The sequence below is a fragment of the Miniopterus schreibersii genome (assembly GCF_964146895.1).
Source record: "Miniopterus schreibersii genome assembly, chromosome: Y".
In the NCBI taxonomy this organism is placed as follows: Eukaryota; Metazoa; Chordata; class Mammalia; order Chiroptera; family Miniopteridae; genus Miniopterus; species Miniopterus schreibersii.
Window position 1 is genome coordinate 13,139,486 of NC_138120.1, and position 23,087 is coordinate 13,162,572.

Sequence of the window (23,087 nt, forward strand, 5' to 3'; positions counted from 1 at the left end):
TTCTGCACCTAATTTCTACGCAGGAAAAGAATCTTTGCTTGAAACACCTTTTAATCTGAAAAAGCTTCTCACGTGCACTACTTATATTGGAAGGTCCCTCCTATAGTTCTCACACGTTAAATACGTGCAGTTAACACAGCAAATCTGGTATCATCTCCTCTGAGGATAATCAAAAAGTATTTAAAAATCATGTCAAGCCCAAACCTGACAAAGTTGGAATCTCTTCCGTTTTCTCCAGCCATGCATTCAACAGCTCCCACCACAACTTGGTTGTGATGGGCAGTGTACCCAGGAAGGCCAGCGATACAATTCAGTAAATACATGGTGGTTGTGATGATCAATAGAGGGATGTGGTGGCACAGCAGCCTCAGCATTTTCATGAAGGAGGATACTGGAAAATTGTGGAGGGGGTTCTAGGAAGCACATCACAGAACTTCTCTTTAATGCATGGTAGGCAGGCCTGAGGGTGGTGTTGGTGACCTGAGGTGTGAGATCAGAGAAATAGGCCAAAGAATCTACTTTCATTCTGAGTGACAGAGGAAACAGACATGACCTCATCATCCTTCAGCCTCCCCCAAGTGAACATGATTGGCACTGCGGTGCTCAGAACTTCCAGCCTCATCCTCATACCGTGATGATGTCACAGGCTGTATTTCTCCCAGCTTCAGTGTGTTCATGTGAGAAAACAATGTCCCAGCTCCCTGGCAATCCAGAGGCAAGTGAAGAGTTGGTCTCTGCTCACCTGTTATCATCTATGTCCCCTCTCCTGATGCCAACATACACTCATAGTTCTCACTGTTGATCTGGAAAGGAAAAATGGGCTCCACAGGAGAGGGCAGGCGTCTAAACCACAAACCCAAAAAGCAGGGGATCACACCAAGCTCTCTAATGGCATTTCCTGCAAGGACCCACCTAAGCAATCCTGTCAGATCCCGAAACATGGTGATCAGAGACGAAGTTGAAGAAGTGAATGCTGCTGTTCTGCCTGCAGTTGTAGGCCTGTCGTTCATACTGCAGGTACCACTGAATGTGAGTGGAATGGGTCACCCTGTATCCTGCAGCTTGAGGAGTGTGTGGAGAGGAACCTGTCACCTTCCAACTTGGACACACTTCTTGCCGCAGGCCATGCAGGGAGCCTCCTCTCTCCTGTGATGGTTATGAGAGGATCCTTCACAATCACAGTATCGTGGATGTAGGGGTTTTTGTGAAAGAGCAGCACAGTCTTGCAGCGATTGCTGCCATGCCAGGCTTCCTTCACCTGCAAAAGGATAGTGGATCCGGTTTAGGGTGATAACTTATTCCAGAACTCCCGCCTATTCCTTCCTGCAGGGATAGGATTTTTTCACAAGCTCTCTACCTCCCCAGCCGTGGTCTGCACAGCCTGACCTTCAGATTGATCATGTGGCTGAGCATGGTTTCATCTTGGTCACTGATAATGGCTGACAATTCCAGATTGTTGACAAATTGCAGCAGGTCAAAACGCCTGCACGCTGCAAGCTGAACATGAAACAGCTACAAAAAGGAGCAGATCCTTAAAGCAGCTTGGATTGCTCCCACCTCTCTAACCCCTAGCCCAGCTCCTTCACCATAAGATGCAAAAAGAGAGCACAGTGGTTCTTGTGGGCTCCATGTGTTTATACACACACGGGCACACTGTTTTCCTGACAGCCTTTGACCTCGCCTACATACTTGCCTGCTGAGTGCTTAACAGGATACCTTTATTTGAGGACATCACTCATTCCTGCCTCTCACTGACTTGGATATACAGAGGACTTGGACACGCAGCCCCCCTCGAGTGCAGCATTACCCCAAGAAGAACCTGAGTGACACAGAGCAGTGTGGAGGCAATGGCCCTTGTTCTGCGCATGAGTCTGATCTGGGACGGCGCTCCTGAAGCCCAGGGAGAGTTTTTGTGGTACTGGTGAGATAAAAGGGTGTCTCTGAGATTTTGGATCACACTGTTCTCACTATCCTGAGCTTCACTCCAATGTGTCTATTTGATTCTGAGCTACCGATCCCCACTAATACATTTCTCATGCACTAGGGCAGGCATATTGCGTTCCCTTCTGTAGAGTCAAGGATACACTATTGACTCAGCATCTGGCAATGCACTGAACGTTTGTGCTTTTCAGTTCTAAACAGGGCTGCCGCCGCTGCCAGGTACTGGGCTTGAGCCAGCAGAAGGATCTGCTCACTTGTAAGTTCACGGGCTACATTCCTAACTTAAGTGCCCGGAGCACATCCAGTGGGGACCAGGTGCACTTCCCACTGAGCCAATCCTCTTCGTGCTCCTGCTCGACTGGCTCTTCTTGTGGATGTTTTGTTTCTATCTGTGCCTGAGGCTCAACATCAACCACCACCTTCATGACTTTTATGACGTCCTCTCACCCTGGACAAACTGCTCCCTGCCAATTAATTCCTCCTCAATCAATTCCTTCTCCTCTCCCTGCTCCACCCTGTCTGGCCCTTGTAGAAACTCATGATACATTTCCTCTGCCAAAGCATAACTTACCCACTTCTGCAACTGTAAGGCCCAGCCCTCCCAGGGACTGGTCGATCATTCCAAGGCAGCCAATCGTAAGGCTCAAACCAACACACAAACAACAGACAGACAGACAGACAGACAGACAGACAGACACGGTACTTGCTCTTAATTTATCTTTCTAACTACATGCCATGCTCTGGATGTCTCCGCATCTCAATGCTTTCCCACAGGGACATTCTGCATCTATTTCCTGTGCAGGGAAACAATGTTTGCTTGAAAACACATATTTCGCTGAGAAAGCTTCTCATGTGCACGACTCTTCTTTGAAGTAAAATGGACAGTCCCTCCTATTTATCTCACAGTGTGGGAGGTCCCCTGAACACAACAAACCTCCTATTGTCTCCTCTGACTATTACTAAAGAATACTGAATAATCCCCAATCTGTAAAATGGGTCACTGCCGCCAGTGGGATCTCTTAAGTTTCCACCAGCCCTGTGTTCAACATGTGCCGCCACAACCCGTTTATAACGGGCAGTGTTTTCAGGATGACCTGTGGAGGAATAAGGAGACACTTAAGGAAATATATGGTGGTTGTGATGATCAATAGAGGCAAGTGGTTCCAGAGCAGCCTCAGCCTTTGCATTCTCATGCTGAAACACCACGTGGCAGCATTTTCTCCTCAAATGGTATTATTGCAGATGCTCACTCTGAATTCTTACTTTTGTCCAGAGGCGGCAGAAAGTTTCTTACCAACGATTGTTCTGGGGATGCTGGCAATGCATTCTCACACTTTTCCACCAGGTGTCGGCATGATTTCACGAGTAATTTTATTGGGGATGCTGGAAAAGCATTCACAATTCCATTCAACAGGTGGAAACATTTTCAACAGGATGAATCCATTGGTGAACTCGTGGATGCATTCTCACGTTTACCCACCAGGTGGCAGTATTGTTCCAACTGAGGATCATATTTGGGATGCTTGTGGAGATGCAGAAGATGCATTTTCTCGTTTGTCCACCAGGTGGTGGCATTTTGACACCACGAGATTTTATTGGCTATGCTGACAATGGAAGCTAATGTGTGTCAAGCAGGCAGCAGAATTATTTTACCGCACGATTTCGCTGGAGATGCTTGCAATGGTTCTATATTTATCAGTTGGCGTCAATATTCCACTAGTGAATATCAGGAATGTTCTGGAAGTGCATTCTCACGCTTTTCCACCAGGTGGCAGAATTTTCCCACAAAGTACTTTTACTGAGGATGCTGGCAAGGCATTCCCACGTTTTTTTCTACAGCTGTCTGCATTTTCCCTCCACTGTCCCATTTTGGGGAAACTGGCAATGCATTTTGGCGCTGAAACATGAGATGGCAGCATTTTTCCACCAACGATTCTGTTTGAGATGCTGGCAATGCTTTCCCACGTTTGTCTTAACACGTTTGTGGAAGCATTTTTACTACCAAATTATATTATTGGGGGTGTTGAAAATTCAGTCTCAAGTTTGAAAAAGACTTGGCTACATTTTCCACAAATGTGATTATTTTGTGGATGTTGACAAGGCATTCTCACGTTTTAACAGCCATTGAACCTACTTTCCCAAAAATGATTCTATTGGGAATAGTGGCATGGCACTTTCACTTTTGTTCAATAGCTGGCAACACTTTCACCACAAAGTATCGTTTGGGGAATGCTGGAAGCACGTTCGTCCAACGTACTTCGTAGAAGTACTTTTCCACAAAATGATTTTATTGCGGATGCGGGCAATGCATTCTTCAGTCTCTCAAACAAGAGGCCACATTTTCCACCAAACGATTACTTTGGTTGTGCTGGCAATGCATTCCCACATCTGTCCACAAGGTGGCCACTTTTGTTTACCAAGGGATTTTCCTGAGAACGCTGGCAATGCATTCCCTTGCTCGAATACCAGGTGACAGCATTTTCTCCACAAGTGATCTTATTGGAGATGCTGTAACTGCATTTTCACATTTGTAGAAAGGTGACTGGTTTCTTATTTACAAATGATTGTTTTAAGGCTGCTGGCAATTCCTTCTGACACTCAAACACCAGGTGCAGTATTTTCCCACCAAATGATATTATTGAGGATCCTGGCACTGCATGCTCCTCCTTGGAGAACAAGTGGCAGCTATTTTCCACCATGTAACTTCACTGGGGCTTCTGGCGATGCATTTTCACTTTTGTCCAATAGGTGGAAGCATTTTCCCACAAGTGATTTCACTGGGGATGCTGGCAATGAACACTCACACAAGTCGACAAGATAAGGGCATGTTTCCCACAAGAGATTTTCATTGTGAATCTTGGCAATGTATTTTCAAATGTGTCCGCCATTTGGCAGCCAGCATCATCTCAGAAGGGATTTTCATGAGGATGCGGGCAACGCATTCTCACACTTGTCAAACATGTGGCGGCCTTTTTCCAACAACTGATATTATTGGGGCTGCTGGCAATGCATTGTGAAGCCTGTTTACAACAAGCCCGCATTTTTCCACCAAATGTTATTATTGCACATAAAGGCAATGGTTTCTCCCGCTTGTCCACCCGTTGGCACCTTGACATCACAAGTGATTTTGTTTGGTAAGCTGAGAATGCATTCTTACGTTTGTTCAGCCAGTTGCGGAATTTTTCCACCAAGTGACTTTATTGCTGCTGGCTGTACATTCTCACGTTTGTCCAACTATTCGCCGCAGTTTTCCCCTAAAGTGATATTGTGTGTGTGGGTGTGGATGTTGGTTTTGAATTCTCACACGTGGACATTGGCTATCAGAATTTTAGGCCCAAATCACTTTATTGTGATTCCAGAGCATGCGTTCTCACTCTTGTCCACCAGTTGGCACCGTGATCTCAGTAGGGGTTTCATTGGGGATTCTGGGAAATCATTCATACAGTCCTTTAGCACCTGGTGGCCTTTTTCTCAAAGAGTGATTTTGTTGGGGATGCAGTCAATGCATGCTTCACCTTGTCCACCAGGGGGCAGAATATTTCCACCAAGTTTTTTTTAAAGGGGATGCGTTTAATGCTCTCCCACTTACCTCCACAAGGTGGCAGCATTTTTAAAACAAATGCTTTTCTTGGGAATGCCGGGAATGCTCTCTCACATTTGTAAACAATGTCAGGTAATTTCTCATCAAACGTTTTTACGGGAGATGCCTGAAATACACTATCACCTTTTATTCAAAGGGGCAGCATTTTTTCAACCAAATAATTTTACAGGGGCTGGCAATGGATGCTCACGTTTGTCCCACACTTGGCAGCATTTGTCCCACCCAGAGAAAGTTTTTTTGCGGGGATGCGTGGCAGCGTTTCGCCCCAAATGATTTTATTGAGGATGCCTGCAAGGCAGTCTCAGGTCTCTACATGAGGTCACAGTAGTTTTCAACCACATGATTGGATTGGGGATACTATCAGCGCATTCTCACCCTTTTGCATTTTGCCGACAGAGAGGTTTTGTGGTGATTCTGACAATACATTCTCAGACTTATCTGAGAATTGGCAGTATTTCCGTACAAATGACCTTACTGGGGATGCTGGCAATGTATTCTCACGATTGTCCACGGAGGACAGCATTTTCAATCAAATAATTTTATGGGAGATGCTACGCAGCCATACTTGCACTTGTCAACCAGAAGGCAGGTTTTCCCCAGTATGATTTTATTGGGCATGCTGGCACTGCATTCGTAATCTTTTTCATAGGTGGCAAAACTTTCCCCAAAACTTATTATTTAGGGGATACTGGCAATGAATTGTCATTCTCAAGCATCCGTTGGCAGCATTTTTTAGCTAATGATTTTGTTGGGGATGCTCGCCGTGCGTTTTCCTATTTGTCGACCAGTGCACCTGGTGCCCGCTGGAGGTGCTCCAGGCACATAAGTTAGAGATGGAGAATATGGACTTGCAAGGAAGCAGAGCCTAACGGAAAATCTTGATAATGCATTGCCAGATTTCTCAGTAAAATCCCTGTGAGAGCTCAGTTCCGTATTATGTTCGAACGTTGGAAGCAAATGCCAGGATCCCCAATAAAATTGTTTGGGTCAAAGATGCCGCTTCCATGTGGGCAAGCGTAAGACTGCCTTGACGTTATTCCCAATAAAATCATTCTAGGAACAGTGCTGCCTCTTAATGGATAATCTTGAGAATGCATTTTCAGCATCTACAAAATAATCACCAGAGTGAACATATAGGCCATCGGCTGGACAAATGTAAGAATGCCTTCTGAGCCTACCAAATAAACTTGCATAAATGTCCAGTGTTGGGTCCTAAAAAATGATGGATTTCTAAGTATCCTCCCTGTAGGGAGTCGGTCACACATTAGGAACAGGCAACCAGGTGGGAGACTTCACAGTTGAACCAAAGTCCCTCTCTAGAAGTATGACTGCACAGTGTTTTGCTGAGAGAATCAGTCTCTGAGGCCGAAGATCCCAAGCGACATTTAGCAAGGGGTGGAATAAGGTGCACAGATACCTGTGGCGAATTGAGTCAAGGCGTGTGGGAAGTCAGAAGTGTATTAGGTTCATTTGGGCAAGAATCCCCTGCTGGAAGAGTAAATGAGCAGAGGGACAATAAGAAGGAGAGTGTGCCACAGCCCTCACACACAAGCACACACAAGCACACACACACACATGCACACACACAGAGGCAAAGGCATGGACATGAATTTGTGTTGGGCAATCTCTGGACTATGATGTCCACAGTCAGTACACCTTGCCCGTTTTTGACACTTTTTACGTTTCCTCAAATGGAAATGGCCTCCTGTGAATATGATTGTTTATTGACTTTGTTCCTTCAGACCAAGCCCTTGTGCAACCAACTATTCCTTAAGCAATATCAAGTCATCCTTGCTACTCGTCACTGAAACCCAAGGAGTGGATGAGAGAAAGTCAGAATGAGAGAAAGACCAAAAGAGCAAAAGCAACGGAAACAAATAAAAAGTTACTAATCTTAAAGCAGTCAGACTGAGACCTTATCTTGGCGGTAATAATCCTGATGATCCAACTCTACCAGAATGTAGGCTACAGTCCTCTCCAGCCACAGTTCTTCCCTTTGACTCTCACTTCAGTCTCAGATATCCCTTATACTGGAATAGCCTCTACTGCCCGGGCATTTCTCCCTGTGGATATTACCAGGGGTCCCTGTGGATGTGTGGGAAGTGTTAAAGAAAACGAATTCTGAAGTGGGAAACGTGAGTTGCCTTAAGAAAGAGCCCACTAGACACCGAACCGAAGGAAACCTAAAGATGCTAAGGCAAAATAGGACTTCCTCAGGAACGTTTCTCTACAGGTACAAGGCCCATACACTGAGGCTCACAGTGAGGGGCGGGGCTGAATACGATGATGCCTGCTGTAGTCTCACAGTTTGGAAGAAATGTTTCAGAAGCCCAACAGCAAAGGGGAGCGAGTGGGGTGTCCAGGAGCCTTTTCCACGCTACCTGACCACATCCCAAGCCCCTGTCTGTAGGCTCAGTGAGACCACACTGAGCACAGCAAGAACCCATATCCGGACCTGAAGTGTCTGTCTTTACTGTATGGCTTATTCTTGACCCTTTGGTCAAATATTAATTGACCATGATGGCATGGGTCAATTTCAGGATTCTGTACTTTTCCATTGATCTATGTGCCTGTTCCTGTGCCAGAAGCAGGTTGTTCTGATCACAGTGGCTTTGCCCTACAGCAGGATATTCAGTAATGTGATCCTACAACTCTGTTCTTTCTCAAGAATACTGTGGGTGCACGGGGTCTTTTTTGGTTTCCTATAAATTTTCGAAACATTTTTTCCAGCTCTGTGAAACACACTGTTGGGATTGATGACAATTGTGTTGAATTTATAGATTGTTTTGGGTAGCATGGATATTTTGATAATGTTAATTCTTTCAGTCTATAATTCTTTCACTCCTTTGTATCTTCCTCTATTTCTCTTTTCAATGTCCTGTTTCTGAATACAAGTCTTTTACATCCTTCTTTGACTTTACTCCTAGGTGTCTTATTTTTTCAGTTGCAATGGTAAATGGTATAGTCTTTTTCTAAGAGTTCATAATCGGTGTAAAAAAAATGCCATCAATGTGTTGATGTTAATTTTGCTTCCAGCTTCCTTGCCAAATTCATTAATTATATCCACAAGTACTCGGTGGACTCTTTAGTTTTTTATGTACAATATCATGTCATCTGCAAGTAATGACAGTTAACCTTCTCTCTTCCGATACGGATGCCTTTTATGTTCTCTTTTTGTCTGCTCGCTGTGGCTAGGACTTCCAGTAGTATGCTGAGCAGTAGTGGTGAAAGGGGCAACCGTGTCTTATTCCTCTTCTTAGGGGATATGGTTTTAGCCTTTGCACGTTGAGTATGATTTTGGCCCCAGGTATGTTGTATATGGCCTTTATTATGTTGAGATATATTCCCTCTATTTCCACTTTGCTCCCAGTTTTTTCCAAAATGGGTGCTGGATTTTCTAGAATATTTTCTCTGTATCTATTGATATGATCATAAGATTTTTGTCCTTCATTTTGTTTAGCTCTCACATTTCTTGATTTGCGAATATTATACCAGCGCTGCGTCTCCAGAATAAATCACACTTGGTCATGGTGTATGATCTTATTTAATGTATTGCTGGATAAAATTTGGTAATATATTTTCTGAGGATTTTGGCACCTATGTTCATGAGGGACGTTGGTCTGTGAAATTCTTTATTTGCAGGATCTTCATCTGGTTTTGGGATTTATTATAATACTGGTCTCATAAAAATATCTCCCTCCTCTGGAATTTTCTAAAATATTTTGAGGAGAGTGGGTTTTAATTCTTCTTTAAATGTTTAGGTAAGCTCGCATGTAAATCCATCTGGCCCCAGACACTTGTTTGCTGGAAGTTTTTTTCTTATTACTTCTTCAATTGCATCCATTTTTACTGGCCCTCCAGGTTTTCTGATTCTTTCCGATTGAGTTTTAGCAGATTGTAGTTTTGAGGAATGTGTCCATTTTACGCAGCTTCCCCACTTTATTGTTGTGCATAGTGTTTTCTTAGTATTCTTTCTGTTTCTGTCATGTCAGTTGTTATATCGCCTCTTTCACATCTGATTTTGTTTTCTTGGGTCCTCACCATTTGTTTTTTGGTGCGTCTGGCTAAAGACTCATCGATCTTATTTCTGTCAGAAAACTAGTTCTTACTTTCATTGATATTTTGTACTGTGTTTTTGGTCTCTGTGTCGTTCATTTCTGTTCTGATCTTCACTATTTTCTTTCTTCTGCATCTCCTCGAAATGTTCAGGTCCTCTTCCCTTTTTAATATTGGGTTGTTGTTTTTGTTTTGTTACTTACATAAGAAATAAAAATGACTTTACATTCTGAATTCTGTGTTTTATTTTAATCTCTGATAGCAGATTTATGCCCCTTCAGAAATTGATGTAGAATATACGTCATCTAAAACTAAACATTTTAAACTATACGCTCCAGTGGTTTTAAAATTGGAATAATGTAGAACTGTTACAGCATAACAAGAAGCTAGAAAAATTCCAGGACAAGTTGAAAGGGAAACTGAGATAGATTTTTAGACAGCAGTTTGAGTTAAGCCTATCTTCCCTAAGCCAAAGGCACTGGAGAATAAATAGTTTGTATTAGATGGGAAAGATGCAGAAACCCAGGTGCAGAGACTAGGGCACAGGAAACCACCTGGACAGGAACCCCCAGAGGCCTACAAGGGACAAAGACTGGGAAAACAAGAACTTTGTCCCCAGGTAATCTATTCTCCCAGAGCATGTCATGGGTCATGCGGTGGAGACCCCCTAAGCATTCCTCCCTAAAGATACCTTTTAAGTCTCAGTTGTATTTCAGCTCCAGGCCCATAAAAGCATTAAGACAAGACAAGTGGCATTGGAGTGGACTCAGGACCAGACACATTGACAAATGAGGCCCTTCCTGGCATGGACTAATCAGTGGCGACCAGCACCCTGAAAGGGCACCCCTGGAAAGCTGATGAATATTCTCTTGAGAACTCCCCTTAAGCCTCCCATAAGATTTTCCACCTGCAAGGGAGATAAATATGCTCAGGACAAAGGACCAAGTGTGAGCTCCCCTACACCACAGGAAAGCGTGACAGCGCCAGTTTCCTCCTTCCTTCTGCGGGGGCCCCATGGTGCTTTCAACCAGGGGAGCAATGGGCAGTGGCAGCTCATCCCAGGCTTGTCTTCTGAAACTGTCTGAAAGGTCTTGGAAATGTGTCCAAGGCCCCCTTTTCTCTGACTTCCCAGTGAGCAAAGGCAGCCCAGCCTAGGCTATCCTGTTACTTCGTCTATGCACCTGCCTTGGTTCACCATCCTAAGTACATTTTTATTACAGCCATTAAAGCTTTGGGTTTTTTTCTTCATTTTTTTCTCTTGATTGAAATCTTTCCTTCAAGATGACAAGAGCTGAGGCCTTCTGCCTGTATCCCCTGTAACACAACCGTCATCTTTTCACTTCGGAAACCTTAATGTCAACATAAAAGAAAGCCTCATCCCATTTAAAGAGTATACCCAATTCTACTCTGGACTATTTCCTCATTTACACTGATGTCTTTCCCATCTCCATGGCTATGCTATTGCTATTGTCGTTGTTGTTAACCCTCACTAGAGGATATTTTTTTCATTGACTTCCAGAGAGAGTGGCATGGAAGAAGGGGTAGAGAGAGAGAGGTGCCTCAGTGTTAGAGACACAGACATTGGTTGCTTTTCTAATTCGCTGCACACCTGGGATGAGGAATGAATCTACAACCTAGGTATGTGCCCTCAACTGGGAATCAAACCTGAGACCCTTCAGTGTGCAGGCCGACACTATACCACTGAGCCCCGCTGCCCAGGGTAGATATGCCTTTTTAAATATGAAGTTTGTAGGTATATTTAACTTGAAATTGGTAGAGGTTTTAAAATGATTTCTTTAGTTTTACTCATGTTTTCATTGGTGATTTGCCACTATTATATTACTGGCATTAATTTTGCAACAGTTTGTATGTAGCAGGGAGGAAACACTTTTAGATCAGGGTCCAAATAGAGTAGTGTATACGAACTTTTTTTGTTAAAAACTTTTATAGCAATGAGAACCAGAAAAATTTCTACTAAACTATCTAACACTACAACTGAAAGATTTAGAAAGAGAACAGAAAACAAGAAAGGGCCCAGAGGAAGTAAAAGGAAGAAAATAATAAAGAACCAGAGCCTAAATAAATAACGTAGAGACTAAAAAATTAAAAAAGGTCAATGCAACCAAGAGCTTGTCTTTGAATAGACAATCAGTGTGATGAACTTTTAACCCAACTCACCAAAAACCAAAGACAGAGGTCAAAAATAAATAAATTGAGGAACAAAAGAAGTGAAGTAACAACTGATACCACTGAAATACAAAGGGTTGTAAGCAAATACCCTGAACAACTATATGCCAACGACCTGGATGAAATAGACAAATTTCTGGAAATACACAACCTTCCAATACTCAGTGAGGAAGAATCAGGCATGCTGAACACGTTGATAAAAACTGGTGAAATTGGAACAGTGATTTTTTAAAAAATGCCCAAGAAAAAAAGGGCCAGGCCCAGACAGTTTCAGAGGGGAGTTTTATCAAACATTCAAAAAATAATTCAAATTGTTCCAAAAAGTCCGAGAGGAACAAACACTCCCAAGCTCTTTTTAGGCAGCCTGAATAATCCCAACTACAAATCCAGGTAAAGACCTTGCAAAGAAAGAATTACAGGCCAATATCCGTGATAAACAGAGATGCTAAAATCTTCAAACAAATATTAGCAAATTGGATCAAGCAATATGTTAAACAGATCACACCCCATGACCAAGTGGGGTTTATTCCAGGGATGCAGGTTTGGTACAGTATTCACAAATCTATAAATGTGATGCATCACAGGAACCATTTGACAAACAAAAATCTCATGATCATCTCAGTAGGTGCAGAAAGAGCAACAAAACCCAGCGCCCATTTTTGAGAAAAACTCTCAGCACAGTGGGGATAGAGGGATCATGCCTAAACACATTAAAGTCCTTATAGGACAAACCTTCAGTCAACTTCATACTCAATGGGCAAAAACTAAAACATATCCCCTAATAAGAGGAACAAGACAGGGACGTCCACTTTCACCATCTTTTATTCAACAGAGTGTTGGAAGTCCTTGCCACAGCGATCAGACAAGGAGAAAACATAAAAGGCATCCAAATTGGAAAGGAGAAATAAAACTGTCACTGTTTGCAGATGACCTGATATTGTATGCTGAGAACACTAAAGAGGTCACCAAAAGACTTCTAGATTTAATAATAAATGAACTCAGCTATGCAGCAGGATGGAAAATTAATGCCCAGAAGTAAATGGCATTTTTAAACAACATTCATGATCTCTCAGAAAGAGAAACTAAAACAAACAAACAAACAAACAAAAACACATTTAACGTGCAACAATAAAATTAAGATACTTAGGAATTAACTTAACCAAAGGGGTGAAAGACGTGTACTTGCAAAACAAATATGTTCAAAAAAGAGATAGAGGAAGCTATAAACAAGTGTAAGAATATACCATGCTAATGGATTGCTAGAATCAACCTCATTCAGATGTCCGTACTCCCCAAAGCAATCTATAGATTCAAACTATTCATAAAATACCAATGTCCGATATCACAGACCTAGAAGAAGTAGTGCAAAAATTTAAAGGACACAAAAAGGACAGGGCCCCAAATCGCTGCAGCAATTTTGGGAGGAAGAAAAAAGTGGAAGGAATCAAAATAATACATATCAAGATATAGTAAAGCCATTTTAATCGAAACAGAATGGAACTGGCAGAAGAACAGACTTAATGACATAAATGGAACTGAACAGAGAACCCAGGAATTGACCCAACTCATTACACTCAATTGAGATTTTACAAAGGAGGCAGAGCATACAGTGGAGTAAAGGAAGTCTCTTCAATAAATGGTGTTGGGAAAATTGGACAGGAACTTTCAAAATAATGCAACTAGACCACTATCTTGCACCGCACACAAGGATCAACTCCAACTGGATAAAAAACTTAAAGGTAAAACATGAAACCATTAAAAATCCTAGAAGGAAATGGAGGCAGCATGATCTCAGACATCTCTCATTGCAATATGCTTACCAATACACTGCCTAGGGCAATGGAAGCAAAGGAGAAAATAAACAAATGGGACTACAGCAAAATAAAAAGATTCTGCACAAAGATACCATCAACAAAATGCAAAGGGAACTCATTATATGGGAGAACATATTTGCCGATGATACATCTGATAAAGGGTTACTACCCCTAATATTTTAAGAAACACACCTTCACAAGAGGAAGACAAACGATCCAATTAAAAAACGAGCAAAGACCTAAGTAGACACTTCTCCAAAGAGCGCATAAACATGTCCAAGAGACATATGAAAACTGCTCAGTGTCACTAATCACCAGAGAGATGAAAATTAAAGCAATAATGGGGTATCACCTGAGGTCTTCCAGAATGGCTATGTTTTCAATAAGTCAATAAACAGAAAGTGCCTGTGAGGGTGTGCAGAAAAGCTCACCCTAGTATACTGCTGGTGGGAATGCAGACTCGTGCAGCCTCTATGGAAAACCTTATGACATAGGAGGTTTTCTCAAAAATTGAAATACAGAACTGCCATTGAACCCAGTGGCCCCACTGCTTGGAATATGTCCTACGAAACCAGGAACATCGATCAGGAAGAATATATAAACCCCTCTGTTCAGAGCAGCACAATTTACAATAGCTCACAGGAATGGGTACATGAATCTGCTTTGATTCTGAGTGACAGTAGACATGCACACTCCTGCATCTTCCTTCAGCTTCCTGCCTGAACATGATGCCACACTGCAGTTCTTCAGACTTTCTGTCTCTTCCCAATGCCGCAGTGGCCTGGCGTCATAGGCTATCCTTCCGAGCCTCAGGGTGTTCATGTGAGAGAAAAATGTCCCAGCTACCTGACAACCCAAGGGGGAGCCCCACTGGCATCTCCTCACATGTCCTCTAAGTGCCTTCTCCTGGTTCCAACATACTCAAGTAGTCCTTACTGATTTTCTGGCAGAGCAAAAAGTGATCGTCCAGAGACGGCAGGGATCTGACTAAAAATCCAAAAGCAGGGGAACACACCAAGCTCTCTTAGGGCATTGCAAGCAAGCCTCCACCTCAGCAATCCTGTCAGACCCTGCCACGCTGTGGGCAGAGAACTAGTTGAAGTAGTTAAGGCTGCTGTTCTGGTGCCTGGAGCTGTTGGCCCATCGTTCATAATGCTGGCACCACTGAATGCAAGAGGCATAGGATGCACTGTATCCTGCAGCATGAGGAGTGTGTGGAGAAGGGCACATCACCTTTCAAGTTCTATGCACTTCCTGCTGCTGCCCATAGAGAGAGCCTGCTCCCGCCTGTGATGGTAATGAGATACTCCTTCACAGTGGCAGTACTGCATTAGTATGATTTGCTACAAAAGGACAGTTAACCTTGCCATCATCCCTGGCATGTCTGGCTCCCTCCACCTGCAGAAGGAATGTGGGTGGGGGTTAGGGACATCTCACTCCTGGACACCCAAGTGTCCCTGCTTACATGGACAGGTTATATTCTCAAGGCCCCTCCCTTTCCAGCACCAGTACCTGCAACATCACCTTCACATTGATCGTGTGGCTATGAAAGAACTAAAACATGGAGATCTACAAAACAGCCTGGCTTGGCCTGAACCACCTATCTTCTGGCCCCATTCCTTCTGCATAAGAGGCACAGAGGAACACAGAGGTTCCTGGGGTTACAGGTGCCTGCACCCATGCGGTCACACTGATTCCTCACAGGCTTTGATATCCCCACACCCTTGCCTGCACACGGCTTCACAGGATACCCTGATTCACGCACGTCACACGTTCCTGCCTCTGATGGAGGACTTGGGCATGCCCACACCATTTTGGGCTACTAAAACAGCTCTTCCAAACTGTGACTGGACAGAGGGCATCACGCTACTCAGCCCCGCCCCTCACTGTCAGCCTCAGTGTATGGGCCTCAGAACTGTGGTGAAACATTCCTGAGGAAGCTCTATGTTACCCGAGCATTTGCAGCTTTCCCAGGGTTTGGTGTCTGGGGGGCTCTTGCTTACGGCTGCTCACGTTTCCCACTTCAGAATCCATTTTCTCTACCGCTTTCCCACAGATCCACAGTGACCCCTAGTAATATCCACAGGGAGAAATGCCCGGGACATTACAGGCTGCCCAGTCTGTGGGATATCTGAGGCTGAAGTGACAGGCAAAGGGAAGAACTGTGGCTGGAGAGGACTGTAGCCTACATTCTGGTAGAGTTGGGTGATCAGGATAACTACGGCCAAGATACGGTCTCAATCTGACTCCTTTTACATCAGTTCTCTTGTTTTTGTTTCCATTACTCTTGCTCTTTCTGTCTTTTCCTCATTCTGACTCTTTCTTCCATCTACCCATTGGGTTTCAGTGACCCGTAGAAAGAATGACTTGATGCTGCCTAAGGGTTTCTTCATTGCAGGAGAAAGGCTCGGTCTGAAGGAACAAAGTAAATAAACAATCATATTCACACGAGGCCATTGTTATGTGAGGAAATGTAATACCGTCAAAAATGCACAAGATGTACTGGCTGTGGACACCATGGTCCAGAGATTGCCCAACACAACTTCACGTACATGCCTGTGCCTCTGTGTGTGTTGTGTGTGAGGGCTATAGCACACTCTGCATCTTATTGTCCCTCTGGTCATTTACCCTTCCAGCTGGGGATTCGACCCCAAGTGAACCTAATATCCAGACTGACTGCTCACATGCCTTTGCTCTCTTCCCCACAACTCCTACATGCAATTTATACTCCCACTGGCTAAGTGTGGTTCTGAATCCTGGGCTCAGAGGATGATTCTCGCAGCAAATACAGTGCTCTCATACTTCTAGGGAGGGCTTCCGCTTCAAGTGTGAAATGTACTGGGAAGCCTCCCACCGCGTTGCCTGCTGTCAATGTGTGAGCTGACCTCCGACAGAAAGGAACCTGGAAATCCATCATCCTTTCGGAGCTCGCAGTGGACATTCAGGCCCTTGCTCCCAAATCCCTTTCCTTGAGCTACCTTATGTCCCTGGGTCCATTAGTATCACCCACTTCAATGGACTTACTCTTAGTTCTCCCTCCTCCCCAGCTTCCAGCACACAGAAAGAATTCTGTCTTCTCATACTGTCCTAAAGCATAACAACTTAACCGCCACTGCAACTGCACAGGCCCAGCCCTCACAGGCAATGGTCATTCACAGGCAGCCAGTTGTAATGCCCCAAACTAGGGACAAACACCACAGAGACAGACGCTATTGATGCTCTTGATTTATGTGTTTCAAGAACACACGACAAACAGACAAACAGAGCTGATGCTCCTGCTTTAACTTTCCATTTCATACCATGCTCCCGATCTCTCTGTGACTGAATTCCTGGTCACACAGACATTCTGCTCCATTGTCCTGTGCAGGAACATAATGTCTGCTTGAAAACACATACTCATGTCAAAACCTTCTTATGTGCACTTCTCTATTTGAAGGAAAATGGATGGTCCCTCCTATTTAACTCACACTGTGGGAGATACCCTAACACAATAATTGACTATCATCTCCTAGCAAAATTCCTAAAGAGTATAGTATAATTATTGGTGGCCCTAACATGAAGAGTCGGTCATTGCTGAAATTAGGATCTCTTAAATTTCCTGCTGCCTTGTGTTGGATGCATCACACCACACCACCTTTTTAATGAGCAATGACCTCAGGATCACCCAGTTAGAAATTTGGACACACCTAAGGAAATATTTGATGGTTGCAATGATCCATAAAAGGAAGTGGTGGCACAGCAGCCTCAGCCTTTGTATGAAAAGACTCCTGGACAAGTGTGGGAAGGGTCAGAGGAAGGACATCATGGGAGCCTCCATTTAAGGAATAGTAGACGGGCCTAAGGGTGAGGGAGGTGGCCTGGAGCGAGAGTTCAGAGGAGTGGGTCAATGAATCTGCTTTGATGCTGAATGATTTTGCACATGCACACTTCCTCATTTTACATCAGGTGTCCCTGTCTGAATATAATTCCCACTGCAGTGCTACATACTTCCTTTCTCAACCTGATTCTCTGAGGACCTGACATAACAGGCTCTACTCCTCCCAGTATCAGGGCGTCCATGAGAGAAAGCAATGACCCAGCTACCTAGCAAACTAGGGGCGAGTGTCCAGGAACAGTCCCCCTCACCTGTACTCCTCTACCTTCACTCTCCTGGGGCCAAGCTCCTCGCACAGTACTTGAGATGATTAGACCACACTTCTATTACTGATGTTCTAGTAGGGCAAACAGGACTAGTCAGAAGAAGCCAGGGATCTCACTTTACGAACCCAAGAGGTAGGGGAACCCAAAGCTCTCCTTCTGCATTGCCACCGAGGCCCAACCTCAGTATCCTGTCATATCCTTCCAGGTCGCAGCATTTTTCTCCTAAATAACATTGTCGGGAATGCTGGAAAGGCATTCTCACGCTTATCCAATAGATGGCAGCTTTTCGTTTCAAATCATGTTATTGGGGATGTTGGCAATTCATTCTCATGCTTGTCAAAACATGGCAGCTTTTTTTTACAAATAAAGTTACTGAGCAGGCTGGCAATGCATATCCACACTTGTCCACGAGATGGCAGCATGACTTCACATGTCATTTCATTCGGGATGGTACCACTGCATTCCCTCGTTTCTCCACCAGGTGGCAGCACTTTTCCACCAAATGATTTCATTGGGCATGCACGGTAGGCATGCTCAGGTATGCCCAAGAGTTGTTTGCATTTACCTCAAAATGTCATTTCTTTCGTGATGCTGGAAATGGATTCTCATTCTTGAACAGTCACAGCATGCAGTTATGTCCGCACGTGCCAAAAGGCGGCTTCTAACAGAAAAATACAGTTTGCACATACTTCTACAAAGGGAATTTGGTTTAACTGTGAAATGAACGTAAAACCCCGGCCTGGTTCCCTGCTGTCTCCCTAAAGCGAGGGTATGGCAAACGCATCATCCTTTATAACTTATCACTGCAAATTCCGACCCTTGCACACAAGGCCTTTCCTTGAACTCCCTTATCACCCAAGGGAAAATGGTAAACTCTATTGGACTTTCACTGATTTCTTAATCCACCACAGTCTCTACCACACAGAAAGAATTTTGGCTTCTGATACCATCAGAAAACACAACTTAGCCACTTCTGCAATTGTAAAGGCCATGCATTCACGGGGCGGGTAATTCAGAGAGTCCATTGTCAAGGCAAACAATACATAAACAGGCACATTAGATGCTCTCGCTTTATCTTGCCATTTATTCCATGTGCTGCATATATCCATGGCTGAATGCCTTTCCACAGGGACATTCTGCACCTAATTTCTACGCAGGAAAAGAATCTTTGCTTGAAACACCTTTTAATCTGAAAAAGCTTCTCACGTGCACTACTTATATTGGAAGGTCCCTCCTATAGTTCTCACACGTTAAATACGTGCAGTTAACACAGCAAATCTGGTATCATCTCCTCTGAGGATAATCAAAAAGTATTTAAAAATCATGTCAAGCCCAAACCTGACAAAGTTGGAATCTCTTCCGTTTTCTCCAGCCATGCATTCAACAGCTCCCACCACAACTTGGTTGTGATGGGCAGTGTACCCAGGAAGGCCAGCGATACAATTCAGTAAATACATGGTGGTTGTGATGATCAATAGAGGGATGTGGTGGCACAGCAGCCTCAGCATTTTCATGAAGGAGGATACTGGAAAATTGTGGAGGGGGTTCTAGGAAGCACATCACAGAACTTCTCTTTAATGCATGGTAGGCAGGCCTGAGGGTGGTGTTGGTGACCTGAGGTGTGAGATCAGAGAAATAGGCCAAAGAATCTACTTTCATTCTGAGTGACAGAGGAAACAGACATGACCTCATCATCCTTCAGCCTCCCCCAAGTGAACATGATTGGCACTGCGGTGCTCAGAACTTCCAGCCTCATCCTCATACCGTGATGATGTCACAGGCTGTATTTCTCCCAGCTTCAGTGTGTTCATGTGAGAAAACAATGTCCCAGCTCCCTGGCAATCCAGAGGCAAGTGAAGAGTTGGTCTCTGCTCACCTGTTATCATCTATGTCCCCTCTCCTGATGCCAACATACACTCATAGTTCTCACTGTTGATCTGGAAAGGAAAAATGGGCTCCACAGGAGAGGGCAGGCGTCTAAACCACAAACCCAAAAAGCAGGGGATCACACCAAGCTCTCTAATGGCATTTCCTGCAAGGACCCACCTAAGCAATCCTGTCAGATCCCGAAACATGGTGATCAGAGACGAAGTTGAAGAAGTGAATGCTGCTGTTCTGCCTGCAGTTGTAGGCCTGTCGTTCATACTGCAGGTACCACTGAATGTGAGTGGAATGGGTCACCCTGTATCCTGCAGCTTGAGGAGTGTGTGGAGAGGAACCTGTCACCTTCCAACTTGGACACACTTCTTGCCGCAGGCCATGCAGGGAGCCTCCTCTCTCCTGTGATGGTTATGAGAGGATCCTTCACAATCACAGTATCGTGGATGTAGGGGTTTTTGTGAAAGAGCAGCACAGTCTTGCAGCGATTGCTGCCATGCCAGGCTTCCTTCACCTGCAAAAGGATAGTGGATCCGGTTTAGGGTGATAACTTATTCCAGAACTCCCGCCTATTCCTTCCTGCAGGGATAGGATTTTTTCACAAGCTCTCTACCTCCCCAGCCGTGGTCTGCACAGCCTGACCTTCAGATTGATCATGTGGCTGAGCATGGTTTCATCTTGGTCACTGATAATGGCTGACAATTCCAGATTGTTGACAAATTGCAGCAGGTCAAAACGCCTGCACGCTGCAAGCTGAACATGAAACAGCTACAAAAAGGAGCAGATCCTTAAAGCAGCTTGGATTGCTCCCACCTCTCTAACCCCTAGCCCAGCTCCTTCACCATAAGATGCAAAAAGAGAGCACAGTGGTTCTTGTGGGCTCCATGTGTTTATACACACACGGGCACACTGTTTTCCTGACAGCCTTTGACCTCGCCTACATACTTGCCTGCTGAGTGCTTAACAGGATACCTTTATTTGAGGACATCACTCATTCCTGCCTCTCACTGACTTGGATATACAGAGGACTTGGACACGCAGCCCCCCTCGAGTGCAGCATTACCCCAAGAAGAACCTGAGTGACACAGAGCAGTGTGGAGGCAATGGCCCTTGTTCTGCGCATGAGTCTGATCTGGGACGGCGCTCCTGAAGCCCAGGGAGAGTTTTTGTGGTACTGGTGAGATAAAAGGGTGTCTCTGAGATTTTGGATCACACTGTTCTCACTATCCTGAGCTTCACTCCAATGTGTCTATTTGATTCTGAGCTACCGATCCCCACTAATACATTTCTCATGCACTAGGGCAGGCATATTGCGTTCCCTTCTGTAGAGTCAAGGATACACTATTGACTCAGCATCTGGCAATGCACTGAACGTTTGTGCTTTTCAGTTCTAAACAGGGCTGCCGCCGCTGCCAGGTACTGGGCTTGAGCCAGCAGAAGGATCTGCTCACTTGTAAGTTCACGGGCTACATTCCTAACTTAAGTGCCCGGAGCACATCCAGTGGGGACCAGGTGCACTTCCCACTGAGCCAATCCTCTTCGTGCTCCTGCTCGACTGGCTCTTCTTGTGGATGTTTTGTTTCTATCTGTGCCTGAGGCTCAACATCAACCACCACCTTCATGACTTTTATGACGTCCTCTCACCCTGGACAAACTGCTCCCTGCCAATTAATTCCTCCTCAATCAATTCCTTCTCCTCTCCCTGCTCCACCCTGTCTGGCCCTTGTAGAAACTCATGATACATTTCCTCTGCCAAAGCATAACTTACCCACTTCTGCAACTGTAAGGCCCAGCCCTCCCAGGGACTGGTCGATCATTCCAAGGCAGCCAATCGTAAGGCTCAAACCAACACACAAACAACAGACAGACAGACAGACAGACAGACAGACAGACACGGTACTTGCTCTTAATTTATCTTTCTAACTACATGCCATGCTCTGGATGTCTCCGCATCTCAATGCTTTCCCACAGGGACATTCTGCATCTATTTCCTGTGCAGGGAAACAATGTTTGCTTGAAAACACATATTTCGCTGAGAAAGCTTCTCATGTGCACGACTCTTCTTTGAAGTAAAATGGACAGTCCCTCCTATTTATCTCACAGTGTGGGAGGTCCCCTGAACACAACAAACCTCCTATTGTCTCCTCTGACTATTACTAAAGAATACTGAATAATCCCCAATCTGTAAAATGGGTCACTGCCGCCAGTGGGATCTCTTAAGTTTCCACCAGCCCTGTGTTCAACATGTGCCGCCACAACCCGTTTATAACGGGCAGTGTTTTCAGGATGACCTGTGGAGGAATAAGGAGACACTTAAGGAAATATATGGTGGTTGTGATGATCAATAGAGGCAAGTGGTTCCAGAGCAGCCTCAGCCTTTGCATTCTCATGCTGAAACACCACGTGGCAGCATTTTCTCCTCAAATGGTATTATTGCAGATGCTCACTCTGAATTCTTACTTTTGTCCAGAGGCGGCAGAAAGTTTCTTACCAACGATTGTTCTGGGGATGCTGGCAATGCATTCTCACACTTTTCCACCAGGTGTCGGCATGATTTCACGAGTAATTTTATTGGGGATGCTGGAAAAGCATTCACAATTCCATTCAACAGGTGGAAACATTTTCAACAGGATGAATCCATTGGTGAACTCGTGGATGCATTCTCACGTTTACCCACCAGGTGGCAGTATTGTTCCAACTGAGGATCATATTTGGGATGCTTGTGGAGATGCAGAAGATGCATTTTCTCGTTTGTCCACCAGGTGGTGGCATTTTGACACCACGAGATTTTATTGGCTATGCTGACAATGGAAGCTAATGTGTGTCAAGCAGGCAGCAGAATTATTTTACCGCACGATTTCGCTGGAGATGCTTGCAATGGTTCTATATTTATCAGTTGGCGTCAATATTCCACTAGTGAATATCAGGAATGTTCTGGAAGTGCATTCTCACGCTTTTCCACCAGGTGGCAGAATTTTCCCACAAAGTACTTTTACTGAGGATGCTGGCAAGGCATTCCCACGTTTTTTTCTACAGCTGTCTGCATTTTCCCTCCACTGTCCCATTTTGGGGAAACTGGCAATGCATTTTGGCGCTGAAACATGAGATGGCAGCATTTTTCCACCAACGATTCTGTTTGAGATGCTGGCAATGCTTTCCCACGTTTGTCTTAACACGTTTGTGGAAGCATTTTTACTACCAAATTATATTATTGGGGGTGTTGAAAATTCAGTCTCAAGTTTGAAAAAGACTTGGCTACATTTTCCACAAATGTGATTATTTTGTGGATGTTGACAAGGCATTCTCACGTTTTAACAGCCATTGAACCTACTTTCCCAAAAATGATTCTATTGGGAATAGTGGCATGGCACTTTCACTTTTGTTCAATAGCTGGCAACACTTTCACCACAAAGTATCGTTTGGGGAATGCTGGAAGCACGTTCGTCCAACGTACTTCGTAGAAGTACTTT